A 23,887-nucleotide genomic window follows, 5' to 3' on the forward strand; every position below is an offset into this window, starting at 1 on the left:
GACTGGAGCACCTCCCATATGAAGACAGGCTGAGAAAGCTGAGGCTGTTCAGCCTGGAGAAGAGAAGGCTGTGTGGAGACCTCATAGCAGCCTTCCAGTATCTGTAGGGGGCCTATAGGGATGCTGCAGAGGGACTCTTCATTAGGGACTGTAGTGATAGGACAAGGGGTAATGAGTTAAAACTTAAACAGGGGAAGTTTAGATTGGATATAAGGAGGAAATTCTTTCCTGTTAGGGTGGTGAGGCACTGGAATGGGTTGCCCAGGGAGGTTGTGAATGCTCCATCCCTGGCAGTGTTCAAGGCCAGGTTGGACGAGGCCTTGGGTGATATGGTTTAGTGTGAGGTGTCCCTGCCAATGGCAGGGGGGTTGGAACTTGATGATGTTAAGGTCCTTTCCAACCCTAACTATTCTATGATTCTAATAATTTCCTTGAATGCTATATAAACTGTGTGAAAATTAGACACTAGAAATGAGTCTTAAGAACCTGAAGTTGATAAGCAGTGAATACACTTAGTGCCTTATTTTGTATTTTATTCATAGGCAGCTGAGCTTTGGTAGTTTCTGCAAGTCTTTGAGCTTTATTATACTCACTGTAGTATTAACCTATGTTGATTCCACTTAAATTAGCCTAGTCCAAGTCAAAGCAGACATACTGAAGAGATAGTGCTTGAGCTGTGAAGACTTACTGTAAAGCATGGTTGTGCTAGCATCTGACTATCTGTTTACTCTTCAAGGCCATTCAGCTGGATTATATACTCCAGGTAGGAGTTTGGGATGTGTGGGGGCCTCTGACTATCTGAAGCAGTTGAACTAAAACACAGTACTGCTGTAAAGAGATTGATAACTGAAAATGCTTGACTGGTTCATATAACTTAAACCTGGCATATAATTTATACTTACAGTTCAGCATCAGTTCCAAAGCATTCATCTATATTTGATGCTAACTGGTACAGTCGTGTTTGTTGAAGTGTAGTGTCAGAACCTTAATCTTATTCTCATTCTTTGTTTCCTGGAAAGGAAAATTCAGATAAAAGGTTTTCAGTTAGTAGTGCATGCATAGTCTGAACTGATCTTTAGTCTATCCGTCTCAGGATAAATCATCACAGTGGGGAAATACAGAGGATCTTACATGAAGTACTTAGACTGAATTGCTTTTTATAATGTTAAGATGTTCAGTCTGTACAATAGAGAGATAAATGGCGTAGCCAAATGCAAGCTGGAGAGTATATTGAATATAGGGGGATAGAATTACTTGTAGCATCATTGTCATGAGACCAGTAAGAAAAAAGTGATCTCTGGAGAGCTTTGCGGGGGGTGAGCACATAGAAAAAAGAGAAGTCAGTCAAGGTGACACAGAAGTACTCTAGAGAAAGCATTACAGTATAAGCATTGGGGTTACTGTAGTGCTAAATAGAGAAAGGGAGAAACAACAGATAATGGCTGTTGAGAAGCTGTTGTTCTCTCTGTGTAGATGTGATGTGTTTTCTCTTCTAGGAGGACTATTACTTCTGCACAGAAAGGCATCTTTTTGTATGAAAGAGGAAGAAAGTGTTTTTCCTTGTTTAAGCAATCAAATGATTCATTTTAAAGCCACAAGGTAATATATGTATTTATAAAATACAAAAAGCCAAAAAATTCAAAGGGAAATAGACACTTCGTTAGAGGAACTTGCTGGGAGGAAATGCGTGGAAGTACTCTGCTGGGGGGGGGGGGAATGGTTCGGAAATGGTTCAAGTAACAAATTCTGACTGAAATTTGGTTCTAAGAAGGGTTGTGAGTCACTGTAGTTACCTGGGGCAGTCAGCAGCAGAGGATGTACATGCCAGCAGTACCATATTGTAGAGTTTCTGAGTTGTGCTACACAAGCCACTAACTGTACAGCAGGACCTTTAAAGCAATCTGCTGTACAAAGGGTTTTGCAGAGACTAGTTTGAAGTGTTGCTGCTACTGCTGCACTCATTACTCTTGAGTATAGTATGGTCAAGCAGGAAGTGCTGGCGGTAGGTTGTCTTTTCATGCCTGATTGTTGACCCGTCTCCTCAGTCTTTCATGCTTATAAGCATCTGATAAATCCAGGAGGCTGTATGGATCTGGAGGAGATATATTGGTTTCAAGGTAAGCTGTCAAGCTAGGAGTAAATGGTTTTAGGAGGGCTGAAAGAAATAGAGCTGGGTAGTAGCAAACCTGTGTCCTTTGAACAAGGTGTTCTCTCTCTACACAGATATATGCAGTCCTCATAGCTCCTAGAACCTCATGAGGATGCTACGGTATTGATGGTTAGACGAGCATCACACACTTCAATGACGCATAGAGAATCCCCTCTTCTGACTTGCCAAAACAACTGTCTTAAATCTGTGACAAGAGGAAGAACAAAGTGTTTCCACATCTCTGCCTTATTCCACAGCATGGCTCAGTGGCACCAGAGGAAACTAAATCTGGAAAGTCCAAAGTTTCAAGGAGCTCCATGAAAAAAATCCGTCTTCCTGAGTGAGGAGTGCTAACCAGGCTTCATTAAAAGGTACTATGGTTTTTATGCTACTAAAGTGAAACTAGCTCCTGAGAGAAGCAGTTTTTCTGCTTATGTGTCTGCCCACAAAGATTATTGTTGTTGTTGTTAAATAAAACAAAATATTTTTCACTTAGCTACTGGCTTTGAACTAAGCAATATTTTCCACCCGTTAAGTCCCAGAATATGCTTGTTGGAAACAAAGGCTCTGTCTTTGGTTGTGTGGGTATTGCTAGGCTTGTGAAGAACAAACTGTTTTTGTCATTCTCATGAATGGTGAACTGGGACAGTGTGCAAGCTGAATCAGGTATCAAAAAGCTGGTTTGAAAGTAAAAAACCTCAAATTGTGTACTTCAAATACACCTCTAAACTGTGATTTCCTTTCAATGAAAACAGCAATTTGAATTTTTCTGTCTTTCTACTTAACACTTCAAAAGGATGTGACATTTTTTAAAGAACTGGGAAGAGCAGACATTATAATTGAAAAAGTGGAGTGGGTAGTATTTACATAACCAGTTTATTCAACCCCTGGATGAAGATTGTCCAGTAAGATGAGCCTAATTTTTACAGAAAGGAATGTGTGCTATTTGTTGAAGGGTCTATTCTTTGCTATCAAGCTTGATGGATTAAATAAAGGAAAAGGAAGAATTTCATTAAAGGCACATTTCAAAGTTGGCATAAGGGATGCATCTCTACAAGGATTTCCACTGAACAGGAGGCAATCTGTATACCACTGAGTTGGGATCTGAATTCTATCTGTACAAAGATGCTGATTCTTTTTCCCTTGTTTTAATGCTACCATTGCCAAATGCTATTACATCCTCTCATTCAAAAAATAAACATTTATTCACTTACTCTTATTACTGGGTACAGTAATCCTAAACATTCTGAAAGCATGTTTATCATTAGCCTTGCTTTTCTTGCATGACTTTAGTAGAACTGTGTCCTTCCTTCTAATACAAAGAATTACTACTCAAGCATTTTTGTTAGGGGCTGATAGGTGGTTTACTATCATTTTTCTTTAAGATGAATGAAGATAGCTGAAATTCTTTTGTGACTGCAACCTTTCACCCACTACTGTTTCTATGCTGTTCCTCTATTGTGCCCTATATTTGCAATCTGCATTCCATCCCACTCTTTCTCAGCCATACACGATGACAGAAATAAAAGCTGTCAATCATCAGTGATATGTAGTACAGAGAAGGAAATTCAGATCTGGAAGAATGCAAACAGAGGCTGTGTTGGTAGTCTCACAGGTTTTATTCCATATTTCTACCATAACACCTTTTTGTAGCTTCAGGATATCTCTGTAATGTAACTGTGTAGTAATAACACCTTCAGTTGCTTAGTTTCCTTTTCTTTAGCAACCACCTATCAGGTTGTTAAATAGCACCATTTTTTTTACCATGTTATGTACCTGGGATTTGGGAAGGGAAAGGTATGTAAAGGCTAAACATACTGATATCAGACAGAAGAGAAGAGAAGAAGTTGAGACAGTTTTTCTCTTGCAAACTTGAATTGAAAAGAATCTAGGAGCATGTACAGAACATTTTAAGAAGAGACAGCTAAAAAACGGAGCTACACCTCTTTTTTTTCTTGTAGATATTAATGTTCCTATTCTCAGAAGGACTAAAAGGCAGCTTCTCAGTGACAAGCACAATACGCTTTTTCACACAGTTTTAGTAATGTGCCTGATCTGTGACCTGTAGCAGCTCTGTCCTGCTGAAGTGTTGAACCACCTACAGTCTTCTACCAGGAAGCTGTGCATGACCTGCAGCACTGTGGTGTTCTGTGCAGACAGAAGCTGAAAAAGCAGGCTGCAGTAAGTGACCACAATGCTGTTGTTTTTACAGAGGGGAAAAAAAGACTGCGTTTCTTTACACAGTTGAATAACATAATTAATTTCTCCAAAAATCTTACTACGGTGTACTCCTAGTCTTATATTCCTTTGTTTCAATGTGGTCCTTAAACTGCTGCTCTTTATTCTTTTTGATGTTCTTCAGTCTGAATTGCCAATTTATGTTTCTTCAACTGTCTTTTCACTTCTCCAATATAATCCATGTGTTAGTCTTTCGTTGTAAGTTTATACAACCAATGGGAAGTGCATCACTCTGCTTACTTGGTAAAGTAGCTTACCTCAAGTGCAGGGGGCTTTTCAGCTGGAAAGAACTTGTCAATGCCTCAGGCTGTTGTTTCTGTTTCTGGCTTTTTACAACTATCCTTGTAAACAAGAACTACATCTACTTGTAGAGTTACATTTTGTCAGAGGGTTTTGTCTTCCAATTACAAGAAGAGGTAGTTGGTACGTACCTCTAAATGTAGTATATAAATGCAAAGTTATAATATATGGTTCTGTGATGGAGCATTTAATTATTTTGTTTGGGATTTTTTCATAGAGATATTTTAGTACTATTTAGTACACTAAATTTCTTTTTTCTATTTTATGTTCAAATAATGTATCTACTTTTACAGTCAGTAACAGTGTATTTCAGGCTCTCTCTTTTGATAGATTATTTTCTGTGCAGGTTGTGGTATTTACTACCCTGGTGTACAAGTGACTGTGATCACAACTCTTCAGAGTGTTATAAAGGAACAACAGTGGCTCCCTGTTCACATCTCAGTTTTCTGTGAGTTGAACAAATGCATTGCTGCATCCCTGAAAAACAGGCCTCAAAACCATCTTCAGAATCCAGCTTTGCAAGAGGGAATAGAAATGCATTATCACAGTGCTTTAGGCTTTGCCAAAGCTTATGTATTCATGCACATCTGCTGCTTACAACATGATTCAGAATCAGCTGCTCTTGTGAACAGATTCATGCTGTAATCATAAAAGGACAACCAAATTATAGCTGAGTCAGCAGACACTTTTGTATTAGTGATATGAATAGGCTTCAAGCCAGCAGTGGTCATAAAAAACCCTGAATATTTGCCCATGAGTGGAACATGTGTGAGTCTGTATGGTGAAAAACATAGCAAGGAGGTCTCCTGAATGTGTATCTCTAAACAATAAAAAAGAGAAGGTTTGGGGTATGTGCAATGATAGGGTCCATTTTCTAACACTTGATATTGTACTTCATTCTTTTCATAAAAGTTCTCTGATTTTTAGAACTTTTGTAAAATATATTTTCATTGTGTGATTATAGTTGAATTACTGTATAGATCTGCCTTTAATTTTTTTCTGTTTATTCATTTGGCAGCTTCTGCAGATGAAAATATCTGTGTAGTAAGGATTATACCAGCTGTGACCAAATTCCACTGTAGTGACTTGAAGCATTTTCACTATGTTTACTTTGTCTCTGGACCCATTGAGTTAGTTCCAGATTTAGTATTAAGTCTTCCCAGTAGCTCACTCCCTGGCTAGCCTCAGATATTATCCTAAATATTTACAAGAGAGGGAACTTTCCTAAATATTGGGAGATTTGAAGGATAAGCACAAGATTTGGACATAAACACAAAATTTGGAGATAAACACAGTGTAATTCTGTGTTAAAATTTTGGGGTTTGTTTCAAAAGCAGCAACAAACATTTGAGGGAACCACAGAACTTCAGCATGTCTGAGGTGGGCCAGCACCCCTGGAGTACACAGCCCAGCCCGAGGGTAGCTACAGCAGGATGCCCAGCGCAGTGCCTTTTTGGGTTTTCAACCTCTCCAAGAGTGGTGACTACGCAGCCTCAGGCAACCTATTCCTGTGTTCAACCTCCTTTTTCTTAGCTTTAAACTTGCATTGTAATTGTGTTGGATGGAATTGTTGGAATGGTAAAATTATGGAACCTCTAACTTTTAAATCTCTTACATATAACTTGGGTTTTGTTAACATCTAAATGGGAATTGTGTTCTTAAACTACACTTAATATTCAAATTAATATGTCTGTTTATGTTGTGGCTGTTCTGTGCATAAATGCTGGCCGTTGTATCTCTTACTGAGAAATTTCTACAATGGTAATTCTTCTAATGAAAATGCACCAATTCTTAATATACTTTAAAGATTAATAAATCTTTGGCATCCTTACAAGGAATTTTAATATTAGCATTTACATACTTGTAATAAAACAATTTTTGTGCAGGCAAACTAGTGATTTCATAGCATGGTGCAGTAAGTCACCAACAGATGGGAATGCAATCCAAGAGTCTTGATCATCTCTTCCCTACCTCTAACTTGGTAATAAAATCAAAACAGAAGTTGCCAATGAACTGTACAAAGTTGTCAGATTTAGCATATGTTTCGAAGAAATGTAACGTTTGCCATCCAGAATAACAGAAAATCAAGGCATACTTTTTCTTGGCAAAAATCATCCCAAAGTAGGTTCTCAGCTCTGAAAATACAGTATTCTGTTACTCATGTGTGTAGACAACACTGCACTGTTTGTATACCTGAAAGTTTTTTATGTTGAAGTACTTACCTTGGCACTACAACATTCATCCATGCTTTGAAAGCAGGTTGCAGCTGCTACTGCTGTGTTAAGTTACCAGTACAGGTTTATATTTGGAACTTACTTGATTTCCTCTCTTCTATCTGCTATGGTATGTAATGAGGCAGGTGAGCAAAAGAATTCTGTGAGGGCAGTTTGTACTGCCACCGCTTAATGCTATTTAAAGTTCTTGCAGTTAAAGCCAAAGCCATTAGATGGTGCCATGCTGTAACCAGAATTTCCTCATCTGCTTAAAACGAGCTGTATGTTCTATCTGGAACGATTTTAAATGACTAAACCTATTCTTCCGGTGTATTAAATTGTACTGGTCACCCTTAGTCATTACGCGCAAAACCCAGACAATAAATTAAATCTGTAGAATTTTCTTATTTGTTTCAATGCGAAGACTGCACCATCCAGAAAATTCAACAAAAGAGAAAGCAATGGCAGGCCAGATTTACTGCCCCTTTTTCAGTTGAAAGCAGTGTGCAATCTAAATGATTTACTTGTTTGCTAGCCCTGCATGGTGCTGTCTCCTGGGTTATCATTCACCTAAATGGCCAATGTAGTACAATGAAAATGATAGTGCGGTTACAAATGCACAGCAATTTACTGGTTAGAATCTGAAACTGGTAAATTATTTAATTTCCATTTTTTTTACTTAGTGCTCAAGGTTGAAAACTTAGGCATAGAATGCTAAAAAACAGAACAGAATTTAGCAGGATGACCAGTTTGTAAAACTATGGTGGCAAAATGGTGGGTTTATTGTGTCTGTAGATGTAATATTCTTAGGCTTTTGTACAGCATTTGACTTACTACTGTGGGACATGTTTATTCTGATAAAAAAATAACACTATAATATCAACAAGGCCCATCTTAAATGAATTAAGTGCTACTTAACTGGCAGATTTCAAAAAGTAGTTGTTATTTGGGGAAATCATCATTTAGGTTTTAACCCTGTTTGTATGGGAGAGGTACGAGGCCTGATTCCCTGCATTTTCACATGTGAATGATGAATATAAAATCATTGCTAGTATCTAAGGATGATGTAAAAATTGTTAGGGTCATGACCTGGTCAGGGCACCCATGAAGAGGAGTTTGATTTGCTCTGTGACCTCAGCTCGTGCAAACAAAACTACCTATTCATTTTAGCTAGTACAGACAAGTGTGGGGTTATAAAGCTGGGTAGTTAGGAACAAGCAGTGCAATCTATATGAAAATGACAGCTGTATTGTGAGAAGTAAAAATGGAAAATAATCTATAGGTGAATTTTAATGATGATGCCAATGTAAATCCTTGTTTTTGAAGGAAGATTCTCCCCTGCCATTTCCGTTGGTGCACGGCCATGTGGTCACCCAAGTAAGGGCTAAGTATTTTCTTTGGTAGGTCAGTGTTAAGCTGGATCGGTTCCCTTATCTGGCTGAATATGTGGCCTCAGAAGCTCTTGTGCTTGGCATGGTTGGGAGCTGGGGAATAATTGGATTGCTTTTTTCAGTGGAATTCATAATTGGTTATGAAAGCAAACCTTGTTACCACACAATTCAGCAGCAGCTCCCATTAAGAAGCCTTGGATAACACTGCAGGATAATGTGAAGAACCTAGGGAAAGGATTTTATATATCTATACATTTGTAATTTTACAAGAATTTTGTGTCAAGAGTGATTCAATGATTGGAGAAAACCTTTGGAGGGGAAAGGCTTCAACATCAGTACCTGAAGGATATCAAAGAAGGACTTTTTTACAATGTATAGGGCAGCCCAACCAGTAACAAAGTTAATCACTGTCTGGTATGACTACCCTGAATCACGATAACATTTAGCAGTATGCTGACTACATGTCCACCAGGGCATAAATAATGAAAGCCCAGCTGCAGCAGTATGTATTCATAGCATCTGGTCACTGGGCAGGTACCTTCTGTAGGTATCTGATCAAAATCCAGGTCTTGTCAATCAGAAACTCCTATGGATGTCAGAACATTTGCATCAAGGTCAGACTTAAGCTTTCTTTGCGTTTTCTTTAGACTTGCATTGACACAGTATGATAGACATTTAGCCTTTTCTATATTGATATTCCGTATCCTAGGAAGAAGCGAATAAATTCAAGGTATCTGTTTTAGGAAATGAGGAGAAAATAAATTCAAGATGCTTTTTGTTAGGCTTTATTTCCTTTAAAATTCTAAGATAGAAAGACTTTGAGAGACCCATCTCAATTACTTTTTTTTCTGTTTGGGTACTGAACATTTTATAAACTAGAATTCCTCAGATAAATGAGCATAAATAACTCTTAAGAGAAGCAAAAGGAAGAAAAGAATAGGTCAAGTCTTGGAATGAGTATATTAATTCATAATGTTCTACTTCTGGAGACCATGCTTCAGAAGCAGTTCAGGACAAGTGAAATGAGCTTGGTCCACTCAAGACAACATTTTTCCAAGTAACAAAACCAAGCCAGAGCCTGGCCCACTTTTCCATAACTGACTGGTTCTGCTCAGGGGATGTTCAGTAGCTGGTCAGAGGGGTTTGGGGATACGGGAGGTCAGGACTAAGCTGCATCAGAAGCACTCCAGGGCGGGATTCACTGAGTTACAGATGAAGCCGGCATGTTGGCCTCTTCCGTTGTCTCAGCCAAAGCTGCTGAAAAGTGCTGAGAGTTGTGACAGCTTTTTCAAAAAGTTTGACTTTTATTTTGTTATGTATCCACAAAATAGTGGTGATAAACTGAATCCCACTATCGAAAATACTCTCTTTTAAGCTTTGAAACTAAAGGTACTTGAATAAATAGGAGTCTTTATAAATTTGAGGGGCCTGTTTCCATATGTGTTTCAACTGCTCTAATTGCATTTCATTATAGAATCATTATTCAAATGTATCTTGATTTTTTCACTCCATAGCTCTAACAGATTACATTACCTATGTAAAAGCAAAAGAGGAGGATTATATCACAAAGTTCTTGTACTCCTTATAGTTCACAACATCTTAGAAATGCAGAATGAGGAAGTGCATTGAATACTCACATTACATGATTATTCTAACAAACATTTGTTTGTGAGGTGCTTGTCTTTACTGCTTGGATTCCGCTTGCTTGAAACAATAGCCAAGCATCTGCTAGTCACTGCAAAATCCTATAAAATAAAGACTAAAATTTTACCTCAACTGACACCAATCAGTGAAGCAGATGCTGCAGAAGCACTGAAGAGAATTTTAACATCGCTTTAATTGCATGTTGAAAGTTAAATAGTGTTCATCTCAGTGGGGCAGTGAGTTAAAGGCAAGGGGAAAGAAAGGATTTTTTTGGTCAGTTATTTTTTTTTATTATTTCTCAAATTGTTCAAGTGTTTTCTGTATTGCAGACTCTGTTAGTTTGTTTGGTATTATTTCAGGTGATTTGAGAATTCACTTTAATGCTGACAGACTGTTGTGACCAATGTGAGCACAGCAGCTTTTCAGTCTGAAGTACAATTACTTAGTATAAACATTTACTTTTTTGGATTTGAAAGTTTGTTAAACAATGTTACAGTTGCTGCAGACTTTTTCTAAATGGGATTATTATATATATGTATATATATAAAAATATATAAATGGCATATATATATTTTATATATATATACATATATATATATATAGTGGTTGTATTTTAGAACTGGTATCAGTGTTGTTCTCAGGCTAAAATAGAAAACACAGCACTGCACCAGCTACTAAGAAGGAGAAAAATGACTGCTACTGCCGAACCCAGGACACCCAGTAACTGAAATTCTAAAGCTGGCTTTAATACTTAAGGAGACTTAAATTTTAAGGTGAGTTTTGTATCAGAGCAAGTAATTTTTGTGCATGTGATGTTTATGTGAGATGTGAACTCTGATAAGTATTATGAACTCCTGAAGCTGAAACTGATGAAACCACCAAATATTGACTGTGGCAATGATACAGATTGATAGAGATACAATTAGAGGAAACAGAAAAATACATTACTGAAGTGAAAACAGCAGTTTTCTATATTCCACTCCAGCCACTTCCTCTTTTTGGTGATCTCTCCAGCTGAACACAGTAGCTACTTAAAAGGAATCCACATGGTTTTCAGATGAATAATGCTTACATCATCAGGAACATCACACTTATTCTGCTCCTTCAGATGCTGGATTTTCCCAGATAGTTTGTCAAGATGTTTCTGCTGTGGCCAGAAAAGAAAGAAAAAAGCAGAGTTTCTTAATAACCAGTAAGAGTTCTGTTACTACATTCACTTAGTCTTTAGGGTGAGACCATATTCGTTGTTTCCAGTGCTTACAGTTTCTGTGTCAGTGTGGCACTTCCAATGAGGTTGTCTTTACTGCTGCAGTTGTGTACTTAGAATCACAGAATCATAGAATAGTTAGTGTTGGAAAGAACCTTAAGATCACCTAGTTCCAACCCCCCTGCCATGGTCAGGGACACCACATACTACACCATGTCACCCAAGACTCCGTCCAGCCTGGTGTTGAACACTGTCAGGAATGGAGCATTCACGTGTAAACCCATTTACAAGAAGTTTATTCATTTGCTTTTCACCGAGGAATTTACTGGCAGGTACCCAACACAGACTCAAGCCTGTGGGTCAAAGCCCAAGCATCACAATTCCATAATGTTTACTGTAGAATGTATTTCACATGAGCAATGTGTATTGGGAAATCCCTGAAGCCAAAAAAGATATGGTGCACTTTTCATAAACTTTTTGCAATTATGCGCTCTATTACAAGATGTATGCAGGAGAAGACCCATGTTCTTACCAAGCCTCTTCTGACTCTCTGAATAGAGTGCATGATCTGATTCATTTCCATCTACAATTCAGGTGTCTTTCAGTGGCAATTCGCAATGCTCATTTATAAAACCACATTTGGGTTATTTTACCACCAGAATACATGGTGCCAGAAAAGTAAACAGAAGCATTTGCAGAATCTGCTTAAAATAGTACAACCTAATGGAAACTTCTCTGCGGTTTTCCCCAAGGGTAATAATGTTGTGAAGAATGAACTTTTTCTCAGTACAGAAGGAATTTGGACAAAGGCAGTTGGTGTAAACATCATCAGTGTTTCTGGATCATGGAAATACTTAAGTGCTATATGCGTAAAAAACGCAGGTGGTTTGGAACCATTCTATACATGCTGAAGACAAAAACATAATACAAAAATCTTGAGTATTTATGTGGTACAGCTGATTATTCACAATGAGTTGGGAACATGTAAGCTGCAGCATCTGTCCCATTGTTGTTCTTGAGAACACATCAGCCATTACCCTATGCCTTTAATTCATGAATGTTTATTGCTTGATAATGGAAAAAGTTAGCATGTTGGCTGACTAAAGGACTTTCTGCACGTGTTTGTGTAGAACCCATTCTCCAGGTGGAAACACAGAACACCCCTACAAGAGAATCGCTGCCAACCCCAAACAGTGTACATAGACACTGCTCCAATTGATAGTGATCCTCGCTGGCAGGATTTCAGTCTGAACAGAAGACTCCTTTGAAAGATATTCCTCTTCTACGGAATACTGCAAATGCCCTGTACATAAAATCCCATGAGCCCTGTTTTTATTTTGGACAGCAGTAAAAAAGAGAGGATTTTGAGGGTTGTGGGTTTGGTTTTTTTTTTGTTTTTTTTTTTGGGGGGGGAGGGGGTGGTTTTTTTATTTTTCCCCAGAAAGTGTAGATCTCTTATCTAGGAGGCAGATGGCCACAGTGGTCATACTCCCTGCTCTGTAACTGGCACTTGGTTTTGGCGTGATAATGATTTCTTGTTCCCAAAAATAGCTTTAGAGACAGGGTCAATTATATTTTTGGATTGTACAGCGTGTGGAGCAATTAGTTGCACAAGGCAGTTGGTTTATAATGCAGTGCACTACTTTATAATTGGCACCTTTTGGAGGTCCCATTTATAACAAAGGGGTCTATCTTTTCCAATAGTTCCTTGTATTAGCATGCAAATACACTGTCTCCCCCCAGATAGTTTTACACACAGAGTCAATTATATTTTTGCATTGCAGGATGTGTGGACTAATTAGCTATAGAGAAATGGGGCACTTGGTCTTCAGATTTCAAGATCTTACTGCAGTAAGTGATTTTGAGACACTTTCAAGGGCAGACTGGTAAATAAAATAGTAGAAGGAGATTGCACTGGCTCATCTCTCAGTCTTTGAATACAAAATGAAACATTTTATAGTTCTCTTGTTTCATTATCCTTCACTGTCTAGATCACTGTGGTCAGGTGCCACACACAGTACTCTGCAGATCTGGCTGAAAAGTATGCACATGGGTTGGCCAGGTGGGAAACATCCTAGAACCAGTGTGGTTAATAGTGTACTTTAGATTCAGGTAGTAGCACAGATTTTAATATGCATGGTATTAGTAACTGCTCATGATTCATCAACTGTTTTGATATCAACAACCACATCACTTGATACAGGTTAAAGCTTTCATTTTGAATATAAAAATATCTGGACTACTCCCTCAGGAGAGCAGATAAATGAGGCAGGAAAAGTTTTCATACATGGTATTTAAGACAAGAGTTGTCCTTAAAGTATGCAAATCAAGCTGTAGCTCTGCTAAAAAAGTGGTGCTAAATCTAGAGATTAATTTAGGCTGATGTTTTATACAATTATTCTTCTTGCATGTAACAAGACTACAAATGAAGAAACAGGGAAAATAGTGAATTTGCTTTCTGTCTGTAGTTGTTATGAGGAAATGGTCATTTATAAAACATTGGTCAGAGGTACAGTATAGTTACTACAAATACTTCTCATTCGTAGTATGCTGAAAAACCCTGTTGTATTGGCCGTTAGCAAGTGGTTGCCAAAATACTGGGGGCTATGATGTTTAATTTTGGGGTTTAGTTAATATGTTTTTAAAGGGAGTAATGTTCCATTCATCTGTCTATTTATGTATTTTCTTTTTGTTACGGGGGGAGCAGAGAAGAGATAAGAAATAACAATGCCAGCAGGGAATGAATGAAAATGATAGATTTGAAGCTACCCCAACAGAAAGGTTCCAACTGTAGCCTGTATTATAGGTGTGGAGACTAAGTGATTGTATGTTCTTTTCACACCAAGGAAGAAAATCACACTTGTTCTTAATACCTAATAATGATACCACACAGTATGCACAGTCTGAAATCAAGCAGAGAAAAAAGATAGGTTTCCTGCTGCCTGAGGGAACTGATGGGATTTATACACATTTCTGAAGGATCTTCAAGAACAGATTCAAATGCTGGAATAATTTTAGAATACAGCAGAAGCTCCTGTAGATGTTTCCTTAGCATCAGCCAGTACTGACACTGCGATATGGCAGTTCTTGCTGAAAGTATGGTTACTTGTAAACTACAGCCCCAAGTGTTTGCGGAATTTTATGTTATTAAGAAAGTGACGTAACAGCCTGTGACGAGGAGACGAATTTTAATAGAAATGGTTTTAAGAAAAGCTTTTATTTCTTTTTATCCCTTTTATTTCTTGATAACATATATGTACTACATGCTAAACTTTTATGCAATATATACATTCTATATATACATAGGTATTATATGAGTTACTGCTCCTATGTGAGAGAAAAAGGACTGGTGACAAATAGCATGTTATCATGTGCTTGGCCAGGAAAATAAATTCTCCTGTGGACTACTCCCTTGGTTAAAGTGGGGAAAAAAGATGAGTAAAAAAATCTGGTGTGCTCTTTTTCACTCAGGTAAAATTCTCTCAGCAGTGCAGGTGTTTGGCAGATACCTAACTAAGCTAGTTCAATAGTTTGCAGATAAATTTTTTTACCTAATGTCTTTGCAGGCCCCTGTTTTGTAAAGTTAAAAGTTTAAAAGTTAAATGTTTACAAAACACTATAAAATTGAATTTATTGCATGTCAGAATTGTCAGAATATGAATATATTTTTTCTAAACTTCAGTGAAATATGTAATTAGCTTGTTAGTTTTAACAAAACCCTGACAAACTAGAAATAATGTTTTATGCCATTCTGGGTTTTGCTGGAATGTTCCTAAAACCAACACTGGAGTTAAAAACTTACACAGGAGTGGTTTTCTTAGACCAATGAATTTTTTCATGACTTTGCATGAGAAAAATAACAAGAGATCATCTGAAAACTAGAAGTTTTATGTTGTTTCAAATCATATTTGGAAATGTTTTTTGTTCTGTTAAAAGCAATGCCTTGTGCTTTAGTCAAGAGAAAAGGTTAGCCTAGGATATAGCTTGTTCCTGAGTTTGTCAGAAATACATTTTCTCCCCCATACCTCTCAACATGTGGCATAAGTGTTCCTCTGAAGAGAGGCTGCTGCTTCGGATGTCACATAAGATCACTGTAACTTCTTACCTCAAGATGTGCATCTTATCTTTATCTTTCGTGAGCATCACTCACTCTTAAGAAATTTCTACTCTGTGAATATAGACCTTTAATAGAATAAGAAAACAGATGACCACGTATATTATGCCATATGATGTTTCCACTGTAGTCAAAATTAAGTGCTATAATCATTAAAGTTATTTCAAATTAACAAACTTTTACTCTTTCACTGATCATAATCTTAAGCCAGTTCCAAACAATGGCATCCACATCCTGGGGAATTATTGGGAGTGATTACTATTTAATTAGTATTTATATAAGATTCTCACAGTCATACATGCTGGTCTTACATATTGGTGAGCAACTGTGAATAGAAACTGGATTCAGATTGACTAATTTTGGTGGAATTCAATTAACTCAGGGTTTTGGTTGAAAATGTATCTCTGCTTTTTAATTGCATTACATCCTTTAAAATATTCCTGGTAGGACTGAACTAACAGCACAACAAGCTAATGATAAACATATCAAATGCATTGACTCCAAAGTTACTTGCAATTTGGAGGAGATGACATTCCTAATTTATTAAAGGAATAGGTGCACACTACTTTTGTCTCAAATTCTGGTATCTCAGCTGCTTTCTTTTCCATGTGACATTAAATTGATATGAATGTATCATACACAAGATTCGTTAGAAAAGCACCAGTCTCATGTAGGTGTAGGATGGCAGATGGTCATGTCTTTGTATCAATAGTACAAATGAATGTGCTGTTCATTTTTAGTGATGTAAATTCAAAAAAGCATAACCAGCTTCTCAAAATATAAACCTGAAGGGTACTGGGAAATCCATTTTTATTAAATCTGTTTATTTTTTAGAGGTCTTGTGATAAGTTATTTCTGAATAAAATCCATGAGATTAATATTATTCTGGAGCATCAATATGATTCTGGAGCCAAATATAAAATACTCTGTTATACATCCCACAGCAGAAAGCCAACACTTCCATGAATGAGCACATAACTCTCTGCTTTTCACGTTAATTACATATATATATATATATGCATTAACCTATAGTGGTAGCTGTATCAATGCCTGATGCAAAGCAGCTATCTGTCAAGGGTTAGTCCTACAGAAGGGCAATAGATTCTTGAGGCTTGGGCTATTACAAATTAAAACCAACTCTGGAGCTTTATTGCTTACTGAAGTTTATGATGCTATTTTATTCCCTGGTGCCTAACATACTCATTAATTCTCTCTGTTCAATGTTTCCCCCTGTTGTGAAAAGCAGTGTGCTCTTTATGTACCCCAGCACCTGCCCGTTTCTCCAGAAATTAGTATCCACGTTGCCCATTTTCAGCTCCCCAAAGCATAAAGCTCTCAGATTAACTCACTTTTCTTTCTTTGGAAAGATCCCCCCCCCACACACACACTATTTAGTACACTACTTCTGCTACTGTATGTTCTTAAGACATTGCATTACACATGATGAGCATTCTGGATACGAATGATTGCTCTCAACTCTAAAGATCTGTCCTCCAAAAGCTGAACACTGAATCATACCATGCTGTAACAGTGTGCGATACAAATATTAACACATAGTAAGAAACAGAGTCATTCAGCTGTGAATCAAACTTGATTTTGACTCCCTGACTAGAAAATGTGAGGACGTATGTTAATTTGTGTTCAGATAAGCAGATATCACAGTGCTGCAGCTACAAAGGAGAGCTTCAGATATTTTTTTTCTGCTTGCTTTTATACTATGCCTATGCATAGCATAAAAGTTACTGTACTTTCTTATTAAAATGTCATTAAAATTGGGTTAATAAAAGCCAAATATTAATGTAGGAGCAAAGCATGTTCTTTGTTTGCATCACTATGATTTGCAGCAGAATTTTACCCATCATGTTATATTCAGCTAAATGAAAAACATATGGCAGGCTGCACTTAAAGAAAAATCAATACAAACAAAAGCAAGGATATTAGCAGTGGCTCAGCTGAAGGATCACAAAGACAGATCTAGTATAATTACACAGCACCACACTACAGCCAGATTCTTTTAAAGTATGTATCTACTTCTCAGGCTCCAAATACAATTAATTATTATGAGCAATAACTTCCACAGGAGTGGAAGGAAAAAAATTGGAAACAGTTGGGTGTAAACTTGAGAGAAAGGTCACAGGTTAATAGAGTTCGTAAATACAACAGCAAGGGAATCTCGACTTTAATTACTATAATGTAAATTACTTTAGAGAGCCCAAATTAGTGATCACTTAGCCTAGCCATTCCTCCTTCCCAGTAGGTTCTGCTCACTTTAGGAGTTTAACCCAAATTCCCTAAATTCCATCCCAACTGCTGAGATCATGAACAGTTTGCATAGTTGCAGCTTCTTCTTCAAGAATTTCGGGATGCTTTTTGCCTTCCAAATCCCTTTCTGCTTGTTTAGTGCAACTGTTTATACAGATAGATTGCTGAAGTATCATTATTTGCTAACTTCTGTCTTACCATGCATAAAGAAGATGATAAAATCAACTATATTAACTTATTAAAGGGAGAAATGCTGACATACAGATAAGAAGAATATCTGGGCTGGGTGGTATGGCATTGCAGTTCACATTCCCAAGCAGTAATTGTTTTGTGGATTTTGTTTACTTTTAATGATACGCTCAAATACATTAAAATTTACAAATAAATGTATTTAACAATTTGTATATTAAAAAAGAATTTCAACACATTCCAGATTTTCAGTTCAATGATAAAGTGGAAGTTGGAACATCCATTTTCAATGATCACTTTGAATAGCAACATAAAAATTTCGTGTTCACACCATCATGGCTGTGAATAGTCTGGCTGAATAAACACAGTATGGGAAAAGCTGGGATATAAAGGAAGAAGCTTTATGGTTGTATTTATTTTTCTACTTATGATTTTAATAATTGCCTGAGTTTCAAACATGGTAAGCCCTTTTGCCAGGATTTGGCATTACAGAGGAGGAATGTGGCCTCTTTCTTTTTATCACTATTTTCTGTGTAGATTAATCTTCTGTAGGAGGTAACTGTGAAGTGATTTACAATTTATGGTTAATCACGTTGGGTGGCAAACAACAATAACTATGTTTGTAATCAAGATGTCTTCAGAGGTTTGGTGACCTGGCTATATAATACTGATTCCTAGTCTGAGTTGTCCTATAAGACCTGCAAAAGGATGCTGCAGAGAAACATTCCAACAATGTCTCTCTTTAGAAGGTAAAAAGGAAGAATGAAATTGAGAGTAAGTGTAGATGTTTTAACTTTGCAAAATGTACTGATTAATGTAAAATCATGGTTAATTGCAAGTTCAATTGAAAAGCATCCCAACTACAGACTTAGAATGTAGTAGAAGTAGGGAAGATTTTGAAAAGGGAAGCATTTTAAAATAAATAAAAAATGAAAGTTTAAAAAGCTTAAATACATTTATAAAAGTAATTTCCCTGGGTTTAAAATATTAGAGCAGCGCTTTGAAGATGTGGATTTGACTCCTGACATTTTCTGTAAGACTTCCTGTAAGACCACTCTGTGTATGTCCTACATTAATATAAATAAATAAAAGATTTATACAGATGACAAGGTTTCCAGGACAAGGGACTTAGAATGTATTTTCCCAGCACAGTGTGGTTTAAATTGAAATTGGATATTGTAAGTTTTACTGAAAATTTATTTAATAATAATTTCAATAGTAGTAGTACAATTAGTAAAGTAAAACAAAAAATAGACCCTTAATAAGGCACATTGTGAGTAAATATGTCATCTTTTAATTCTAGCCTCTCTGGCGTAGAAACGGATTCTTAATTAGCTTGGTTCTGTTAATAAAACGTCTAAAACAAAATTTTTTGTATGAGACTCCCAAGATAAAAAATGCCCTCTCCCAAGCGGCCGTGTGCAATCTTCTTTCTTGACCAGAGAGAGCATCCTTCCAGGAGAGGGGGCTGCCGAGCCTGTGACTCTAGCAGCGCCTGCTCCAATTTTATCTTGCTTCGGGGATGTGAATTGCAACGTGTTCTAAACTTACCCATGCATAGCAAACCTGCCGCTAGTGGCGTGGCGAGCTAGTTTAGGGATATGTCATTGTACTGCAGCCCCTAAGGAGAAGAGATACCACAGGATATCCTAAATACAGGTCATGAAACAGGCCAGCCTGTGTTTGTTATGAGTGTAAAGCAATGCAGGGAAAACATAGTCTAGTACTGTCTGGCAAGGATCCCTGATACTCCTATGTATATTACTTCCATGGGACATACCAGTGTGAGACCTGTGAGCATAAATAGGAATTAGCAGAGTCAGTGAGAAGTCAGTCAGGAGATGCCATGGAGATCTCCAGAATGCTACCAGTAATTTCTTTAATAGATTTTTTTTTAAATTTTCTATAGTAAAAGTATGTTTATAGAAGTAGAAAAACCATAGTTGATTTCTTTTAAGCAAAGGAAGAACAAGCTCTGAGTTATGCAATGTGTTTGCTGTGTATTATTGTACTTCCAGAGTGTGGTCTCCCATAGTGAAGAAATAGCGTCTTTGAATGGACCAGGAAAAGAACGTATAATATTCAGTTGTACTATGCTGATATGGTCTGCTTCCAAACTAGAAAACACAACATGAGGTGTTACAGTAGTTTCACTTAGCAGTGCCCTCAAATGTTATGTGCTTTGTCCTTACTGTGGCCATGCTGGTGCTGTGTTCTCTTAAATTGGAATGTTATTTTTCAGTTTCCAAGGCAGAATGTGAGCATCTTACCTGATTCTTTGAAACTCCTCTGTGGAGTAATATTCCCCCTCAGGAGGAATGTGCTGTTGGTCCTCCTGAATCTGACATATGGGGTTGCCATTCTTGTTCTTAGCTAGCATTGATCTTTTCAGCATTGTTAATGGGGACTGTGTATGTCTACTCACAGTCCTGTCTTTGCTCTGTAACCAAAACTGTGAAATCCATATCTGGTACAAATACAAGGGTAGTGTATTTTTCATCATCAAAATCAAGAAAACCTTGTTACTGCACTTTGCATGGACAAGTTCTGTTACTCTGCGCTGCTTGCTCAGATCAAATGTAAAGATATGTTTGCTGTTGACCTCATTTAAAAGCCCTCTAGAGGAAAAGTCTGAAAAAGTTGATCCAGTTTGGCATGGTTATTCATTATGCATGGGAAGTGCATTGCTTCATTTTCATTAATTTTACATAGAAATGAGACACAGAACAACATGCTTTTCTCATTTTTGGGAGCTTCACAAAGCTTATGTTATGCTCTCTATGCAGAACCACTTATAGACAGGCAAAACCAAAACCACTTATAGACAGGCAAAACCAAAAGCATTCTGTATTCCCCAGATCATTAATCCATGTTTAATTAAAGAAGATGGGATTGTCCTTGCCTTAAATGCTGGCATTCTGTTAATTCTCCTGGCATAATGCTATTTCTGAAGACTGAATGACTGGCACCGATGTAAAACATTCAGGTGTGCTAAAAATATAAAATACTTCTTTGGCATATCATTGAAAATGGTAACTAATCATCATGATGTGAATGTATAGACTATCAAAATACAAGAGCAAAGGTACAGAAGTGTAGCTTTACATGTACTGGATTAATGGTATTGTTCACAAAAAAAAAAAAACTGATTGTAGCTAAAATACAGCCTGATTGTTAAGTTTCACTTAATGGGGTTGAGGATTCCTTTTTCATTAAATAACATAAGATTTCTTTCTGTCTATTTTTTTCTGTCTGAAGGAGATGTAGTTGAAAGGTCAGCATGTCAAATTCAGGATGATTTTTAGTGATTAAAGAGTGGGATATAATTTAATATGGACATGTATACTGCTTTTTTAAGAGCATACAGCTAAAGCTCAGAAAAATATTGTGGAACTCTTCACACAAATGTGGTGATTTACATACTGGTGAGAACAGAAATATAAGTATTTTCTAACCCCTTATAGAATCCTTTATAGAATAATACAAAATATAGCATAATCTCATGAAGATAATCAATATTAAAGGTATTTTATATGCTTGCATTCAAGCTCAGACCTATTCGCGATGACTTTAGTCACAAAGCTGCATCTGTTCCATGGACCCAAAAGACTGCTATGGTTTACAAATGATGAGCAGTTAATTTTTCTCTTAGGCTTCCTACCCCTCTCTGCAGCATCCATCCTCTCGTACTCAAACTCTCTTGTTCTGAACCTTGCAAATGTCATTGTGGATCAAATCCTGCCATTTTTAAACTTCCAGGGTGACTGTTTTTTCTTTGTAGCATAAATTACATTAGTTACAATCCGAGCAATCATAATTTTTTTCTGGTCCTAAAATCTTAGTTAAGGTCAAGTGGTGTCACCACAAAATTCAGAACCAGAAACTTCCTTGTAATTCTGTAGCCATAGACACTTGTTTCAACCAAAATAAGCAAATCCTCAAAGCTGCTTGAGTGTCAGTTCTTTATATGTAGTTGAGTGATAATTCCTCTTGCCTGTTAGAATTGTAATAGCAATTATTTAAAATCCATGATCCTGAATGACCTAGAAGTACTAAATATTGTCATCTAAGTATAACTAGTCCTGATTATGGATTTTGCATTGTGTGTAAAATGGTAAATATCTGGTTGTTTATGGTATTCTGTTTGGTGGGTAAAGCATGCAGTAAAAATAAATTGCATGTAGTTAATCAGTTCTCTGTTTTAGTTACTAAAGATACACATTCAGCCCTCACTTACCCCTCTGCAGTCATATTGACTCTTTCGTGATTTACTTATAGTTTAGAGTTGGACCCAAAACGTTCACTTGTGATGTAATTTAGGTTTTGACATCAATAGAGATTTTGTTCATTACCTTCTGCCTTGCTATACCTCATATGTCCACGGAAGTTGTAAATGCTCCATCCCTGGTGGTGTTCAAGGCCAGGTTGGACAGAGCCTTGGGTGACATGATTTAGTGGGAGGTGTCCCTGCCTATGGCAGGGGGGTTGGAACTAGATGATTTTAAGGTCCTTTACAACCCTAACTATTCTATGATTCTATGATTCTGTATGAATTCCATTCAGGGACTCAGAAAACCTAATGTTTTAAGAGGAATGTCTGGAGTACATTTTGCACAGCAGTTATTCCCAGTATTGCATAACCAAAGTTACAGCAGAAGGAGAGAAACAATTAGACACTTCATGTAGTTAGTTAAGTAGGGGGGTCGGTAAGAGTAATGTTACTTAAATGTATCTATATTAAAAAGCTTAAGTAAAGGTGTTCCTCAGCTGAAGACACTGGGTCCTTTATTTCCTATCATATCCAGTCAGAATACAGTTTCCCATGCAGGCATTGCAGCAAAAGAAAAAGAGAATGCAGAAACAAGCCTTTCTCTATTCCAGCCACTCATGCATCCTGAGTCCAAAGTGGTGATGGAAGCTGTTCTTTTTCCTTCCCACTTAATCCAACCCTGAGCTGGATTAGCAATGGCGCGTTTCTTTGTCAAAGTGCAAGCTTAGACTGGATAACCATGTGGATATTGCCAGCTGGGAATCCTGCTTTAAGTACCCTCACTTGACACACATACACAGTCTCTTGGCCGTCTAAGACCCCTGCCCATCTGTTTGAATGGCACTGTGCCCACTTCCCCAGATCACTGGCCATTTTCAGTGAGGTATTACTGCCAAATGAGGATTGGTTCGGGTGAAGAACTGACATAGCATTACTGCCTGCTCTTCTGCTTGCAACTTTTTGTTTCTGATACTATAGAAGCCTGAGTTATAGGTGTATATGGTCATGGTCTATTTAGAGCTGCATAGGAAAAATCCTAATCTGATTGAAGCTGTGGCAGTGTTAACAATGATCTGACTGGGAACAGATACAAAATATGTCTTCTTTGCACTGGAGGGAAGACATATTAAAAAAATGAGTCTGCCAAACGTTACTGAGTCCAACACTTCGCTGTGCAAGTCCTTTATAGATGACAGAGATGCCTGGACATAAACGGCAGTTCTTGGCAATTGATGAAGCAAGGAAGTGCTCCGTGTCACTGTGGTGATTCCAGGGGAGTCCAAGACATGCTTTACTTAATGGTTGGTTGTTTTTTTTTGTTTGTTTGTTTGTTTCTGCACAGTATTTAAGTCTTACTTTGATCCTTCTCCCTAGAAGTAAAACTATCTGACTTCTTGACCAGCTCACATCCAGTATATGATTTATGGTTTATGTCTTTGTGAAGATCTCACATCCCAACCTGTGTATGTTCATCCATCCTGACAGAGGATTCCTCTGCATTTTGAGGCACTCACAGTGTGAGAGTTTTTGTGAAAGAAACATGATGGAATACTCTCACAAATGAAAATCCCAATAAAAAATAATTCCAGTAAAAACAATTATATGCCATTTTTACCCTTTTATATTTTTACCTGACAGAATAACATATGGAGAAAATTGAGCCCTGTCTCTTGCAGTGTAAAGGCACAGTGGGAAGGAAAATGGGCTGAAAGTCAATCAGGGCTCTTTTATTGCCTCTGCTGTTGAGCTACTTTATAACCCTTATCAAGTCTCTGAACTTCTCTGTGACTTGGTTTTCTTTTGTTACTAATTAACTAAACTGTAAATGATTCAGAAACAAGACTTCTACCCTCATCTTGGCTTGGGGTTCAGGTGCCATTAGATCAAAAGTAACCATGCTGAAAACTTCG

General features: G+C 37.3%; 1 long non-coding RNA gene across 1 annotated transcript; it reads right to left on the reverse strand.

The window, feature by feature from the left end:
* Positions 1–793: 793 nt before the first annotated feature.
* On the reverse strand, positions 794–11,077 carry LOC133214828 (uncharacterized). The gene is made up of 3 exons (XR_009726241.1): positions 10,884–11,077; positions 9,929–10,036; positions 794–1,011 (listed from the first exon to the last, which is right to left on the reverse strand). It is a non-coding gene; the product is annotated as an uncharacterized LOC133214828 (long non-coding RNA).
* Between the last annotated feature and the right edge of the window lie 12,810 nt (positions 11,078–23,887).

Source organism: Neopsephotus bourkii, unplaced genomic scaffold (assembly GCF_033783945.1).
Source record: "Neopsephotus bourkii isolate Nb327-2 ecotype Australia unplaced genomic scaffold, CSIRO-AGI_Nbou_v1 NB_936, whole genome shotgun sequence".
Classification (NCBI taxonomy): Eukaryota; Metazoa; Chordata; class Aves; order Psittaciformes; family Psittacidae; genus Neopsephotus; species Neopsephotus bourkii.